Below are 14,335 nucleotides of genomic sequence, written 5' to 3'. Positions count from 1 at the left end.
ATGTACTAAAACAGGCCAGAAGAGTCTGTAGCCATTTCAGGCAGTCATACACAGCCAGTGCTTGGTTGTAATTCAGCGGGAGTTCCACCTGCCCGTAAACCACCTGATTTGTGACATGCCCACTAGGTGGAACTCAACTTTGGGAATGCTGCAGCAGCTATACATGCAGCAGAGGGTCGTCAATGAGTACCTGTGCCAGTAGGGCACGACGACAGGCTCAGGCCACCTCAGCTTTTTTTTTTCTATCCAAAGTCAAAGTGACACCAGAATGTATCCAAAAAATCTCTAAGCGTGTTCCCCATGCCATACATTGTGGCCTCATCATACACACTGTGTAGCTGTTGCTGAGCAAAATAAAGGCAGCTTGCAGGGAAAATTTCATTTTTTTGGCTTTATAAATGCAATTATTGCTGCAGCAGATTCTAGACATGCTACAGATCTGCCACTTTGCAGGTAGACTAAGTGGACCCCCCAGGCACTATATTGGAAGGAATTTTTCATTTTTATGCTTTCACTTTAAAAATCAAAAAATCACTGCTCATTAAAAAATTATGTTTATCACAAACTTTTTTATTGATACATGTTCCCCAGGACGGGACCCGGACCCCTATAACCATTGTGTACCCAATTACTTGCATATAAGCCTTCAAAATGGGCACTTTTGATTTTTGACGTTCGGGTCCCATTTACTTTAATGGGGTTTGTTATTCGGGTCCGAACTTTCGCGGTGTTCAAAAGTTCTGGTGTGAACCAAACAGGGGTCTGTTTGGCCCATCCCTACTCCTCAGCAAGGTGAGAGGACAATGATGTCTGTATACAGTGTTCCAGAAATGGATAGCCTTATCCCTTATCCCTGTGGCATTACAAGTGTCAGCGAGATGACTACCAGCAATGATGTCTGTATACAGTGTTGATACTGCTCCTATGGTGCATTGTCTCTGTTCCCAGTAGATGGGCAAAATACCCTTTCACCAAATCCCGTGGCCAAGGCCCAAACGAATGTCCTGGAACAGCAGGCTTTCCTGGTGACCTGACTAGTCATCTCACATTGGAATGCTTCACTGTCGGTGCAGGTGTGCCTCGATATGCACCTGGAATCCCCCTCTCTCAGGCTGGCTGTCACGACTGGTGGTAGAGGCCGGAATTAGGCGGGGAGATCATCTGGGAGACACCATCTCTCCTTCAGGTTTGATCTCTTTCTGGTGACTGACTCACTGCAGCTTCTTAAAGGCCCTCTGATTGGCTCCTGTAACTGCTCCTTTAATTGGCTTTCCTCCTGCCAATAGGGACACAAAGGGGGCTGCAGAGTGAACAGCAGCTCTATGTAAGTCAGCTCCTATTACATTAGATTAGGTCAGTGAAACAGGAAAAAGGAGGGGGGAGAAGGATTGCAGGCACCTGCCACAGTGGCAAGAAGAAAGCCATTGTTGAAAGAAATCCATAAGAAGTCCCGATTGCAGTTGGCGAGAAGCCATGTGAGGGACACAGCAAACATGTGGAAGAAGGGGTTCTGGTCAAATGAGACCAAAATTTTACTTTTTGGCCTAAAACCAAAACGCAGATCCCCCAGATGAAGGCACGTATACCCTGTGCCGAAGACGCGTAGGGGAGGGGCAGGACGGAGCTTTCTACACACAGACAGGCAGAGGATTGAACACCGCACCGCACCGCACGCCACAGGATTCATCTGTATTGCATGTTTTGGATAGGATGGTGCACTGACGCACCCAAGCATTGTGAGTACCCTCCTGGAGGGATTGTTTTTAGGGCTTTTCAAATAAATTCCTGGCGGTATTATGCTATGAGTCTCCTTTCTTTCATATATGTCACCATTTGAGCGAGATACAGATCATCACCAGCATATCCTGTGTGAGTCCTGGAGTGGCTCTAATGCGTGTTTTGACACTGTTGAGCTACTGTGTCACACGCTCTAAGGTGAGCGCATTATCCATTGGGGGTCACTGGAGAGCACTGCAGCATGCCATAACGTGCACATCTCTTAAGAAGAGCATGAGGAATATTTAGCACTTTTTAAAAAAAAACAGCATGAGGATTGCCTGCTATTTGTTTGGACACTATTGTGCACTTTGATTTATATACTCTTATGAATGGCTTGGACTGAGATATATTCATTTGTATGAATTGGTTTCGGACACTTTATTTATCAAGTAGCACTTATATATTTTTTTTAATCATTTAAAGGATTTTTTTTTTTTTGCATGGTGCATGTTACCATTTTTCATATATTCAATTGTGGATTATTGTCACTTTCTTCACAGGTGTGTGACACTGTTTATAATTTATAATAATTTTTAATATTGTATAGATTTATTATATTCTTTGTTCATGTATTTATAGCCTTTAGCGCATACACATATATTTATTTATATTTGTGGCATAAAACTAACACTGCACATGACCCTGAACACACCATCTCCACCGTGAAACATGGTGGTGGCAGCATCATGTTGTGGGGATGCTTTTCTTCAGCCAGGACAGAGAAGCTGATCAGTATTGATGGGAAGATAGATGGAGCCAAATACAGGGCAATCTTAGAAAAAAACCTGTTAGAGTCCACAAAAGACTTGAGACTGGGGTGGTGGTTCACCTTCCATTAGGACAACGACCCTAAACATACAGCCAGAGCTACAATGGAATGGTTTAGAACAAAGCATAATCATGTGTTAGAATGGTCTAGTCAAAGTCTAGACCTAAATCCAATTGAGAATCTGTGGCAAGACTTGAAAATTGCTGTTCACAGACGCTCTCCATCCAATCTGACAGAGCTTGAGCTATTTTGCAAAGCAGAATGGACAAAAATGTCCCTCTCTAGATGTGCAAAGCTGGTAGAGACATCCCCAAAAAGACTTGCAGCTGTAATTGCAGTGAAAGGAGGTTCTACAAAGTATTGACTCAGGGGGGCTGAATACAAATGTACACCACACTTTTCACATATTTATTTGTAAAAAATTTGGAAAACTGTTTATCATTTTCCTTCAACTTCACAATTATGTGCCACTTTGTGTTGGTCTAAAACATAAAATACCAACAAAATACATTTACGTTTTTGGTTGTAACATGACAAAAACGTGGAAAATTTCAAAGGGTATGAATACTTTTTCAAGGCACTGTATATATTGTTATAATTACTGTATTTATTGGCGTATAACACTCACTTTTTCATCATGAAAATCGGGTGCAAATAGCGCGTGCGTGTTATACGCCAATACTTCAATTTTAGCTGTCTCTGAGGGGACAGGGAGAAGGGCGGGATGAGCGCTGTCAGATTAAATACAGTGAGAATCTCCTGTTTACTTGGCGGCCTCTGTAATAGAAAGTCCCGTCTCCTGGGCCACCATTGGACCACTGATGGCAGTGGTGAGGCTGCTGCATTGATGGCAATGGTGAGGCTGCATTGATGTAGACTAATGAGGCTGCATTAATGGCACTTGTGAGGCTGCAGATGGGCATTGATCAGGCTGCATTGATGGCAATGGTGAGGCTGCAGATGGGCACTGACCCTTATTTTGCTTCAAAGTTCCTTATTAAAAATTTAAGTTTTTTTCCTGAAACTTCCCTCTTAAAATGAATGTGCGTGTTATAGGCCTGTGCGTGTTATACGCCGATAAATACGGTACATATATGCATAATTATTTGCTGTTATTATTATCAGAAGTTTTTAGGGTGATGTATTGTGTATAAGCTCACAAGCTTAAAGTGTCAAAGGTATCACTCGCAAACATTAAAAATTTTGCAAATGTTGTCTAATGTAATATTCCATTCAGTCTGATGTAATATTCAGAACTTAGTGTACTATTCCAGTACCCTGGCGAGAAGGAAAGCAGTGCCCACATACGAAGGATCTCAGCAGTCATGTCCCTGGATATCAGATTCCAGTCTTGAGAACTGTCGAGAAGTTGACTGGAAACATTACTTTGTTGACAGTTTTGAAAGTGCGGTGTGTTCAGAATGAGGATTTCTATTCATGAAACTGACAAATCCTGTTATTTTATTCTGGGAAGACACAGTGTGTGTGTGATATTATGCCAGCGGGGCAGTATGTCTGACTAGCCGTCAGATTATTGTGTACAGGAACGGATCATTTTATTTCCATGCCGGTAAAGTGGCTCAGATTTAATTCCTTTCAGTCTCTTTTTTGGGGGTCATACACCCCATTGCTTGTTTTGCCATCTGCATTAGAAAGGTGCATCTACACCAGACTTAAACAAACAGTGTTGGTTCAGTTTTGTGTTTCCTTTAGTCTTCACTGAGGTTGAATGTCACATGATTTTGATGTTCAGACTGCTAAAAAGTACCAGTTTTTATTTGTAGGAATGTTTGTCTTTCAAAAACGTAAGTAAGGAAAAAAACTTGCACAGAGAAAAATATTTTTAAAATGGGAGAAAAATGCAAAAGAGGATATATTGTGTAGTTGACTTAATCCAAAAAAGTGTGAGATAAATCATTTTAGGAGAAAGTAGGTATAGAATGAGAAAACTCACATTAGGTGAGGTTATAGAGGACCAGGAGAATGGTGTAGGCCAGGGGTCTTCAAACTTTCTAAGCAAAGGGCCAGTTTACTGTTCTTCAGCCTATAGAGGGCCCGTATTGTGGCCAATGGGAGTAAACAATGCCCCATTGGAGGAATAGTGCCCCATTGTCAGCATCAATGGGAGGAATAGTGTCTCATCAATGGTGCCAGTGGGAGGAATAGTGCCCAATCATTGGTGTAAGTGGGAGGAATAGTGCCCCAACATTGGTGTCAGTGGGAGGAATGGTACCCCATCATTGGCGTCAGTGGAAGGGTTAGTGCCTCATCAATGGTGTCAGTAGGCGGAATAGTGCCCCTTTGATGGTGTCAGTCTGAAGAATGGTGCCCAATCATTAGTGTCAGTGGGAGGAATAGTACCCAATCATTGGTGTCCGTAGGAGGAATAGTGGCACATAATTTTTGTCAGTGGGAGGAATAGTGCTCTATCATTGGTGTCAGTAGGAGGGTTAGTGCCCCATTGATGGTGTCAGCGAGAGGAATAGTGCCCCATTAATTGTGTCATTGGGAGGAATAATGCCCTATCGATGGTGTCAGTGGAAGGAATAGTGCCCAATCATTGGTGTAAGTGGGAGGAACAGTGCCCCAACATTGGCGTCAGTGAGAGGAATGGCGCTCCATCATTGGCGTCAGTGGATAGGTTAGTGCCTCATCAATGGTGTCAGTAGGAGGAATAGTGCCCCTTTGATGGTGTCAGTCTGAAGAATGGTGCCCAATCATTGGTGTCAGTGGGAGAAATAGTACCCAATCATTGGTGTCCGAAGGAGGAATAGTGGCACATCATTTTTGTCAGTGGGAGGAATAGTGCTCTATCATTGGTGTCAGTAGGAGGTAGGAGTGCCCCATTGATGGTGTCAGCGAGAGGAATAGTGCCCTATCGATGGTGTTAGTGGAAGGAATAGTGCCCAATCATTTGTGTAAGTGGGAGGAATAGTGCCCCAAGGGCAAGATAAAGGCAAGCAAAGGGCCACATCTGACCCTTGAGCCACAGTTTGGAGACAACTAGTGTAGACATACTAAAAACAACACGTGGAGAATCCATCTGTCTCCATGCAGTTTGGTGTTCACACTTAATGGGTTTAATATGATTAAACGTCAAATGCAAACTCACAGAAATATAAAATGAAAGTGCTGATCCGCAGCCATGCCACATTGGATGGAAGCCGTCCACCGGAAGAGCCGTCATTTGTTTGTGCCACAGTTTCATTTGTTGTTGGTGTTCACACTCGGATGCTCTGGGTTAGCCCAAATCTAGTTCAGCTGTGTGGAACTTGGAGAAGGGTAGACAAGTATGAAGGAGCAATAAAAAAAATACTCATTGAAAAGCAGAGGTGCTCAGGTAGAAGATGAGGATGAATCTTGGGTAGGATAAAGGATAAAGTGAATTCTATTAAACACCATATTAGTAGCTACCTGCCTCTTCATCAGACATGTGGACGGTGTAACACAAATTATGTATGCTGATGTACAGAATGCTCAGTGGTGAGATACAAGTGTATGACCAATTAATTTTTGTAAAATTGACCATTTTCATAAGGAGCATAGTGTTCTTGGGGCACTCATAGGTTAGTGCTTGCAAATTTCACCACTTCTATCTTTCTCTGTAGACTAGAGATGGGCACGACAGAAAAATGTGTTTTGTATTTGTTCATTAAAGCAGAACTACACTGCATTAAACACCACAAACCAAAAACCACGTGCCGACCATCTAACTGGGAAAATATGTCATTTGTTTGATGTTAAATATTGGGGTTATGGCTGCAGCTTGATGCCATGATTTTCCTCTGGCGCCGGACCTTTAGATAAAAGTGATCCCCACGGCAGATTTGCCACAGGGTCACTTTTAGAAGCAACAGGATCATCTAAATATGACACGTACTATTGGTCACCAGCAGTGGCGGCTGGTGTTTGCCCCCCTGGGCTCCTTCTGATAATTTCGTAGAAGTTAGTAGCGCTTTTCAGTTCGCGCTTTTCATTTTGTGCTTTTCAGTTCGTTTCTGAACGGCCGTTCGTCAACCAGCCATGTTGCGGAATCAGAGGAGATAACGTGTTATTTATTATTAGCCTTGGAGTTATTGCTTTGACCCAAGTCCAGTCCAGGAACAGGAGGAGGAGGAGTTCTTGGACCAAAAATTGGTTGCTTTATTAATCGTGACCAATTATGTCATATGCCTTTGCTGTGGAGCTCCAGAAGAATAATCCGGATGATGTTCGGAATTATCTCTGGATGACGGACCCCTGCTTTCACCAACTCTTGGCATTGTTGACCCCCTATATTAAGAAGCAGGACACATGCATGAGGCATGCGTAGAATGCACTTTTGCACTAGATGCATAGAATGCACTTTTTGGTTAAGTTCTATTGGCAGATAGCATGTCTAATTTTTTTTTGTTTTCTTTTTTTTTTAATACACAATAAAAAATTGTGTAGAATAATACTTGGCTATGTGTTTTACTTCAAATGACAGTTTTGGAGTAGGCAGTTACGTTTAAAAAAATACAATGTAAAATTGACAAGGGACACAACATAGTTGTATCTTTGATCTTAAAAACTATGGGATAATAGTGTTGTGGTAAATTGCCCAAAACAAAAAAAAAAGCATAATAATATTATTCTTGATATCACTAAAAAAAAAAAAAGCCTTTGAAAATTAGTTTGCCATAACTCCATCAATACCACCAGCAAAGCAGTTTCATTACTATCCCATTAAAGAAGAAGAGAATTGTGCGCTGCATTTCGAAATTTCATAATTTGCTGCGTCACGAATGTTAATTCTCCATTACAAATGCCAGGTTACAAGATCGACCGCTTCTGGCTCATCCTTGCTTCCGAGCATGCGTGTTTGTACTTTGGACTTTTGTCCGGCGGACTTGTGTACACATGCTCGGAAAATCCGACAACAGACATGTGTCCATGGAAAATTTTAAAACCTGCCATCCAACATTTGTCTGCGGAAAATCCGACAACAATTGTCCGATGGAGCGTACAGACGGTCGGATTTTCCGCCAACAGCCTGTCATCACACATTTCCCGTAGGAAAAATCCGATCGTGTGTACAAGGCTTAACATTGAATTTAGTTCTTTTGTTTGGGAAAGTCCATTCTTTCTAGGAATGCACCGATAGCATTTTTTTAACACCGAATACGAGCACCGATACTTTTTCTCTAGCACTCGCCAATACCAATTTCCCATACCTATTTTTAGTGTCGTGAAAGGTTTTTTTTAGGCTAGTTTATTTTATTTTATATTACATTTAATTATTTTTATGTTTTTAACTTTATATTGTGATAATCAGGGCAGAACCGCACCATTTTAGATACCATTAAAATGAATGCAATGATTAAAAGGACGACTCTCGGACCCATAGAGAGCTCCCCTCTACACTTTTTTTTCCATGGGGTGCCATCCTCTTTAAAATTATATAAAATTATATATAAGGAGTGTTACTCCCCCCTTGCTCAATGCTGCCAAATCCCTGATTCCAAAGTTCTTGGAAACAAGCCACTTGTCCCTCTATTATAGACTGAAAGAAGGTGGTGGATGCTACTATGGGAGGCGGAATGTTGGCTATATACTGCTAAAAACCAATATGACAAATTTAAAGATATCTGGTCAGGCTGGATGTATTATTCCTCAGAGATCTTAGCAGACTAACTGTAACCCCCATATAATGATTGACAATGTGATAGCCTTTGCCCCATACTCACCCCTTATTTATGTCGGGCTCTGGCTAGCTTCAGTCAGTGATTAATCAACTCCCTGCCCTGGGATCTGTTTTTTTTCTTTCCTGTCTCTTTTTTGTGTCTTCTTTTTGTTTCTTTTTCTTTGTTATTCTGTGATTTTTTTTGTCCTTGATTGGCTCTCTTTTTTTTTCAGAACCAATGGTATGTAGACAGAGTATTGCCCCGTACACACGGTCGGACTTTGTTCGGACATTCCGACAACAAAATCCTAGGATTTTTTCCGACGGATGTTGGCTCAAACTTGTCTTGCATACACACGGTCACATAAAGTTGTCGTAAAATCCGATCGTTCAGAACGCGGTGACGTAAAACACGTACGTCGGGACTATAAACGGGGCAGTGGCCAATAGCTTTCATCTCTTTATTTATTCTGAGCATGCGTGGCACTTTGTGCGTCGGATTTGTGTACACACGATCGGAAATTCCGACAACGGATTTTGTTGTCGGAAAATTTTATATCCTGCTCTCAAACTTTGTGTGTCGAAAAATCCGATGGAAAATGTGTTATGGAGCCCACACACGGTCGGAATTTCCGACAACAAGGTCCTACAACACATTTTCCGTCGGAAAATCCGACCGTGTGTACGGGGCATAACAGTTTTGTGATTATATCTTATGTATTTCAGGTCTGTTTGGATATGCTGGCACTATGGTGGGTCTATTCTTCCCCTGTTCTCTTATGCCCCGTACACACGAGCGAAATGTCCGTCAGAAAAAGTCCGACGGGAGCTTTTCATCGTATATTCCAATCGTGTGTATGCCTTATCAGACTTTTTACGTTGAAAATTGTGACGGACCTAGAAAGAGAACATGTTCTAAATATTTCCGACGGAACCAATTCCTATCGGGAAAACCGCTCGTCTGTATGCTGTTCCGACTGACCAAAAACGATGCATGCTGTGAAGCAAGTATGAGACGGAAGCTATTGGCTACTGGCTATTGAACTTTCTTTTTCTAGTTCCGTCGTACGTGTTGTACGTCACCGCGGTCTGGACGGTTTGACTTTGGTGTGATTGTATATACGCAAGACAGTTTCAGCGGAATTCCGTTGGAACTCCGTCAGAAAAACCTTCAGAGTTTAATCCGACGGGAAAACCGGTTGTGTGCACAGGGCATTACACCCGTATTGACGATAGGTTGGAGATGGGTGGAAGGCCCCTACGTTCTAGACTGGATCCATATATTTTGGCTATAGATTGACTTTGTTAGCTCAGTTCCTGTTATGTGAGCCTGTAAAATTACCTTGTATGTTTGCCTATGTTACAATCTGTACTCTCATTATTCTTTGTATAAAACTGAATAAAATTTTGATTACAAAAAAAAAATATGAATGCAATTTGTCATTTTATCAGAGTGGTTTGAAATCGCAGCGATTCTGCCTGCAATTTAAACTGCCCAGGTGTAAATGTAGCCGAAAGGCACCGGTTACAGTTTGTGGACTTGAAGGTATCAGTTTTCATATCGGTGCAACTGCACGAGTACAAGTGCTCGTGCTAATGTTTAGTATCGGCACCAGTTCTGATACCGATATCAGTGCAACGCTAATATTCTGCAAAGTCAAATGATCATAAGAAGCTAAATTTTAAACTACTTTCGATTGACTTTCGTCACTGAGAACATTTGTACGAAAGTTCATCCAAATATCTACTAATGTATGGCCAGTTTAGGGGTCTGGTTGGAAAATTAGGGGAACCCTACACCAGTTTTGTTATTTTTAATAACTGCATCCAGAGCTGTGGGGTGTTTTCTATGTCATTTAGTGACAATACATTGCCAAATTTTAAACCAGCCCTGTGCTGATGTAAATAAACCCCCCACTGACTTTAAAGAAGCATCTGTGTAATTATATGTGCGTTAATACCTATATCCACATATACACTATATAAGCAAAAGTATTGGGCCACCTGCCTTTACACACACATGAACTTTAATGACATCCCAGTCTTATGCCGCGTACACACGGTCGGACTTTTCAGCTACAAAAGTCCGACAGCCTGTCCGACATACTTCCGGCGTACCTTCGGCGGACTTGCGGCAGACTTTCTAACGAACGGACTTGCCTACACACGACCACACAAAAGTACGACAGCCTAGTACGCGGTGACGTACACCAAGCCCGACGAGACTATAAAACGGAAGTTCAATAGCCCGTACGACACCCTTTGGGCTCCTTCTGCTAATCTCGTGTTTATCTCGTGTTAGTAGAAGTTTGGTGAGAGACGATTCGCGCTTGTGAGACTCGTATTTTTCAGTTCGTTTTAACTGTTGTTCAGTCTGTGCTTGTGAGGTTTGTATCTGCTTTTCAGTGCGTTTGGTCAGTTGGCATTGAGAAATCTTTGTTTTATTGGCCGCTCGTTCCTGATTTTCAGGTCGCTCTTCACAGGCCTTGCTGTTCTTCAGTGCGTTCTGTTTAGTGCGTTCTGACCAGCCGACCGTTTTGAAACCATGTTACCTGTACGTACTCGTCGTCGAGCTCGTGCATTGTATGTGTTTGGTGCTGTAGTTTATTCTTCAGACCAAGACCAGTCCATGAACAGGGCGAGGAGGAGTTCATGGACCAAGAATTGGTTGCTCCAGCGTGACCAGTTCTGTCACATGCCATTGCTCCGTGAGATCCGTGAGAATAATCCTGAGGATTTCAGGAACTTTCTCCGGATGACGGACCCCGTTTTTGACCGTTTGTTGGCTTTGCTGACCCCCTATATCAGCAGGCAGGATACCTGCATGAGGCAAGCCATCACTCCGGAGCAGAGGCTGGTCGCTACCTTGCGGTATTTGGCCACAGGGAGAAGCCTGCAGGACCTTAAGTTCTCGACAGGCATCTCCCCCCAGGCTCTGGGGATCATTATCCCAGAGACCTGTTCTGCCATCATCCAGGTCCTGCAGAAGGACTATATTAAGGTAAGATATTTTTCTTTTATTAGCATCACATGTTCTTTTATGTAATCTTTGATAATGTAATGTATTTCTTGCTTCAAACACTACTTACCATCATTGCAATATAGTGTGAATGTCCCCTTTTTATCCTCACACATGCTGGATTTTTTTCCTGTTTTTTTTTGTCATGCATGTATATTTTCTTTCAATAACCTCCCCAGCATGCAATGATGGGAACATATCCACCTAGTCTACTCATTTTGAATGTATTTTGTTTGAGTGTATTTAGTGTGCTGATAATTAGCAATTAGCTAGATTTCCCAAACCCCCCCCCCCCCCCACCCTCGTAAAAATTTGCTTGAATGTTCTGTGGTGTTGATTTGTCTAAAGCAAATCTATTGCCACGTACACACGGTCGGACTTTCCGGCATACTTGGTCCGGCGGACCAGAGTGTGCCGGACAATCCGCCCGTGTGTGGGCGGTGGCGGACTTCTTCCCAAAAGCCCGCCGGACCTAGATTTGAAACAAGTTTTAAATCTTTCCGTAGGACTCAGTTTCGGGCGGAAAGTCCGCTCGTGTGTGTGCTGGTCCGATGGAAAGCCCGCTCGTGTGTAGGCTGGTCCGACGGACCAGATACGACGCGAGGGCAGGGTATTGCATCTCGCGCTCTCTGCAATAGGAAAAACAAATTTTCCTATTGCGGTGAGCGCGGTGCATGCCAGGCCCTTAGGTCTGGTATGGATTATAAAGGGAACCCCCTACGCCGAAAAAACGGCGTGGGGTCCCCCCTAAAATCCATACCAGACCCCGATCCGAGCACGCAGCCTGGCCGGTCAGGAAAGGGGGTGGGGACGAGCGAGCGCCCCCCCCCCTCCTGAACCGTACCAGGCCGCATGCCCTCAACATGGGGGGTGGGTGCTTTGGGGGAGGGGGGCGCCCTGCGGGGCCCCCCACCCCAAAGCACCTTGTCCCCATGTTGATGAGGACAAGGGCCTCTTCCCGACAACCCTGGCCGTTGGTTGTCGGGGTCTGCGGGCGGGGGCTTATCGGAATCTGGGAGCCCCCTTTAATAAGGGGGCCCCCAGATCCCGGCCCCCCACCCTATGTGAATGAGTATGGGGTACATGGTACCCCTACCCATTCACCTAGGGAAAAAGTGTAAGTAATAAAACACACTACACAGGTTTTTAAAATATTTTATTAAACAGCTCCGGGGGGGGGGGGATCTTCCTCCGGCTTCGGGGGTCTTCTTCCGGCTTCGGGGGTCCCTCCGCTTCATCTTCTCCCGGCGTCCGGTTGGTTCTTCTCCGCTCTCTTCTCCCGGTGTTCCTGTTCTTCGGCCGGCTCCTCTGCTGTCTTCAAGTAGCTCTCTTGCCAGCAGAGGTCCGGACTTCTGGGCTTCTGGGCTTCTGGGCTTCTGGGCTTCTCTTCCCCAGATGTTGACACGACGCTCTCTCCTGCTGGACTGCTCTCCGAGGGCTGCGTTGTGACTTATATAGGTGGAGACCCCGCCCCCTTTTGATGTCACAGTCCCTGGGCATGCTGGGACTGTGACGTTTTAGGGGGCGTGGTCACTGGGTGATGTTCCCTAAAATGTAATCAATGTTCCATCAGAGGGGGTGAGCAATCTGATAAGTGTGCCTTTCCATATTAGTTATTCCAGAAGAATTAAATTATTTAATGTTATACTGATGCTGGGGAATAATGTTTTTAATTGTATAATTTTCTTGCAATGTTAGCTTCCAAATTAATTGATTTTGGTTTTCTTGTTTGATTCCCCAGTTTCCTTCAACGCCACAGGAATGGCAGACTGTGGCATCCCATTTTGCCAGCCGTTGGGACTTTCCCAATTGTGGAGGGGCTATAGATGGGAAACATGTCCACATCGTGCCACCACCCCATTCGGGGTCATACTATTTTAATTATAAAGGATTCCACAGTATTGTTTTAATGGCGGTGGTGTCGGCACACTATGAATTTTTATATGTGGACGTGGGGAAGAATAGCCGGATGTCGGATGGAGGAGTATTTGCCCAGACGGAGTTCTGCCAGCGTCTCCAGAGTGGTGGCCTGGGATTGCCACCTGATGCGGATAATGTGGAAGGACTCCCCTTTGTCTTCATTGCCGATGAAGCCTTCGCTCTGAGCAAGCACCTCATGAGGCCATTCCCCCAAAGAACCCTCACCCCGGAGAGGAGGGTTTTTAATTTCCGGCTGGCCAGAGCTAGAAGAGTGGTTGAGAATGCGTTTGGAATTCTGGCCAGCCGGTTCCGCCTGTTTCAAACAGCCATTAATTTGGCGGAATACAAACTTAATTTTATCATTTTATCGTGCTGCATTCTGCACAACTTTTTAAACAAACATTCTCTGAATTATATAGGAACAGTTGGGCCTGAGGCCGGACTTATAGATGACAACCTTACGGGCCTGGATACTGTCCGTACTGGCTTGGCCCCCCAAAGTGCCCGTCAAGTTAGACAGCAATATGTTAATTATTTTATGGGTAGGGGGGCCATTGCAATGGGCCAGGATATTTAATTTTTTACAATAAAAAAAATATTTATGAAATCTTGAATTATATTTATTGCTTGCCTTTCTTTTGGGCTTTCTCCTAGGTTATGGTCGAGCAGTTGTAGTGCCAACTGTATTTTCATTTTCAATGTCTAAATAAGCTCCATTGCCACTGTAAACAACTTTTTGACAATTATAACCAAACTGATACTGAGCATTGAAATAACAAACCACACATTTATTTAATTCCTATAAGGAGATGTTTTTATTAATCGTTGTTATGCATTCAGTTATGCATTTAGTATAAAATGTTCATAGACAAAAATAAAATGATATCTTAATAATTTTGAAAAATATAATTATATTTAAATATTTATACATAATCCACAAAAAAATATTTTTGGCTTTTTGGCTTTTCGCAAACAGCCTTTTTGTTTTGTTGTTTTTTTTTTTTTTTAAATCAAGTTTTTTTTTTTGTTTGTTTTTTTTAAAATCAAGTGTTATTTTTTTTATCGTTTTTTGGAAAATCAAATTTTTTTATTTTTTTGTTTTTTTTTTAAATCAAGTTTTATTTTTTTTGTTTCGTTTTTTGGAAAATCAATTTTTATATTTTTTTTTTTTTTTTTTAAATCAAGTTTTATTTTTTTTTTCGTT

Source organism: Aquarana catesbeiana, linkage group LG08 (genome assembly GCF_042186555.1).
Source record: "Aquarana catesbeiana isolate 2022-GZ linkage group LG08, ASM4218655v1, whole genome shotgun sequence".
In the NCBI taxonomy this organism is placed as follows: domain Eukaryota; kingdom Metazoa; phylum Chordata; class Amphibia; order Anura; family Ranidae; genus Aquarana; species Aquarana catesbeiana.
Note: the sequence above shows the minus strand (reverse complement) of the source record.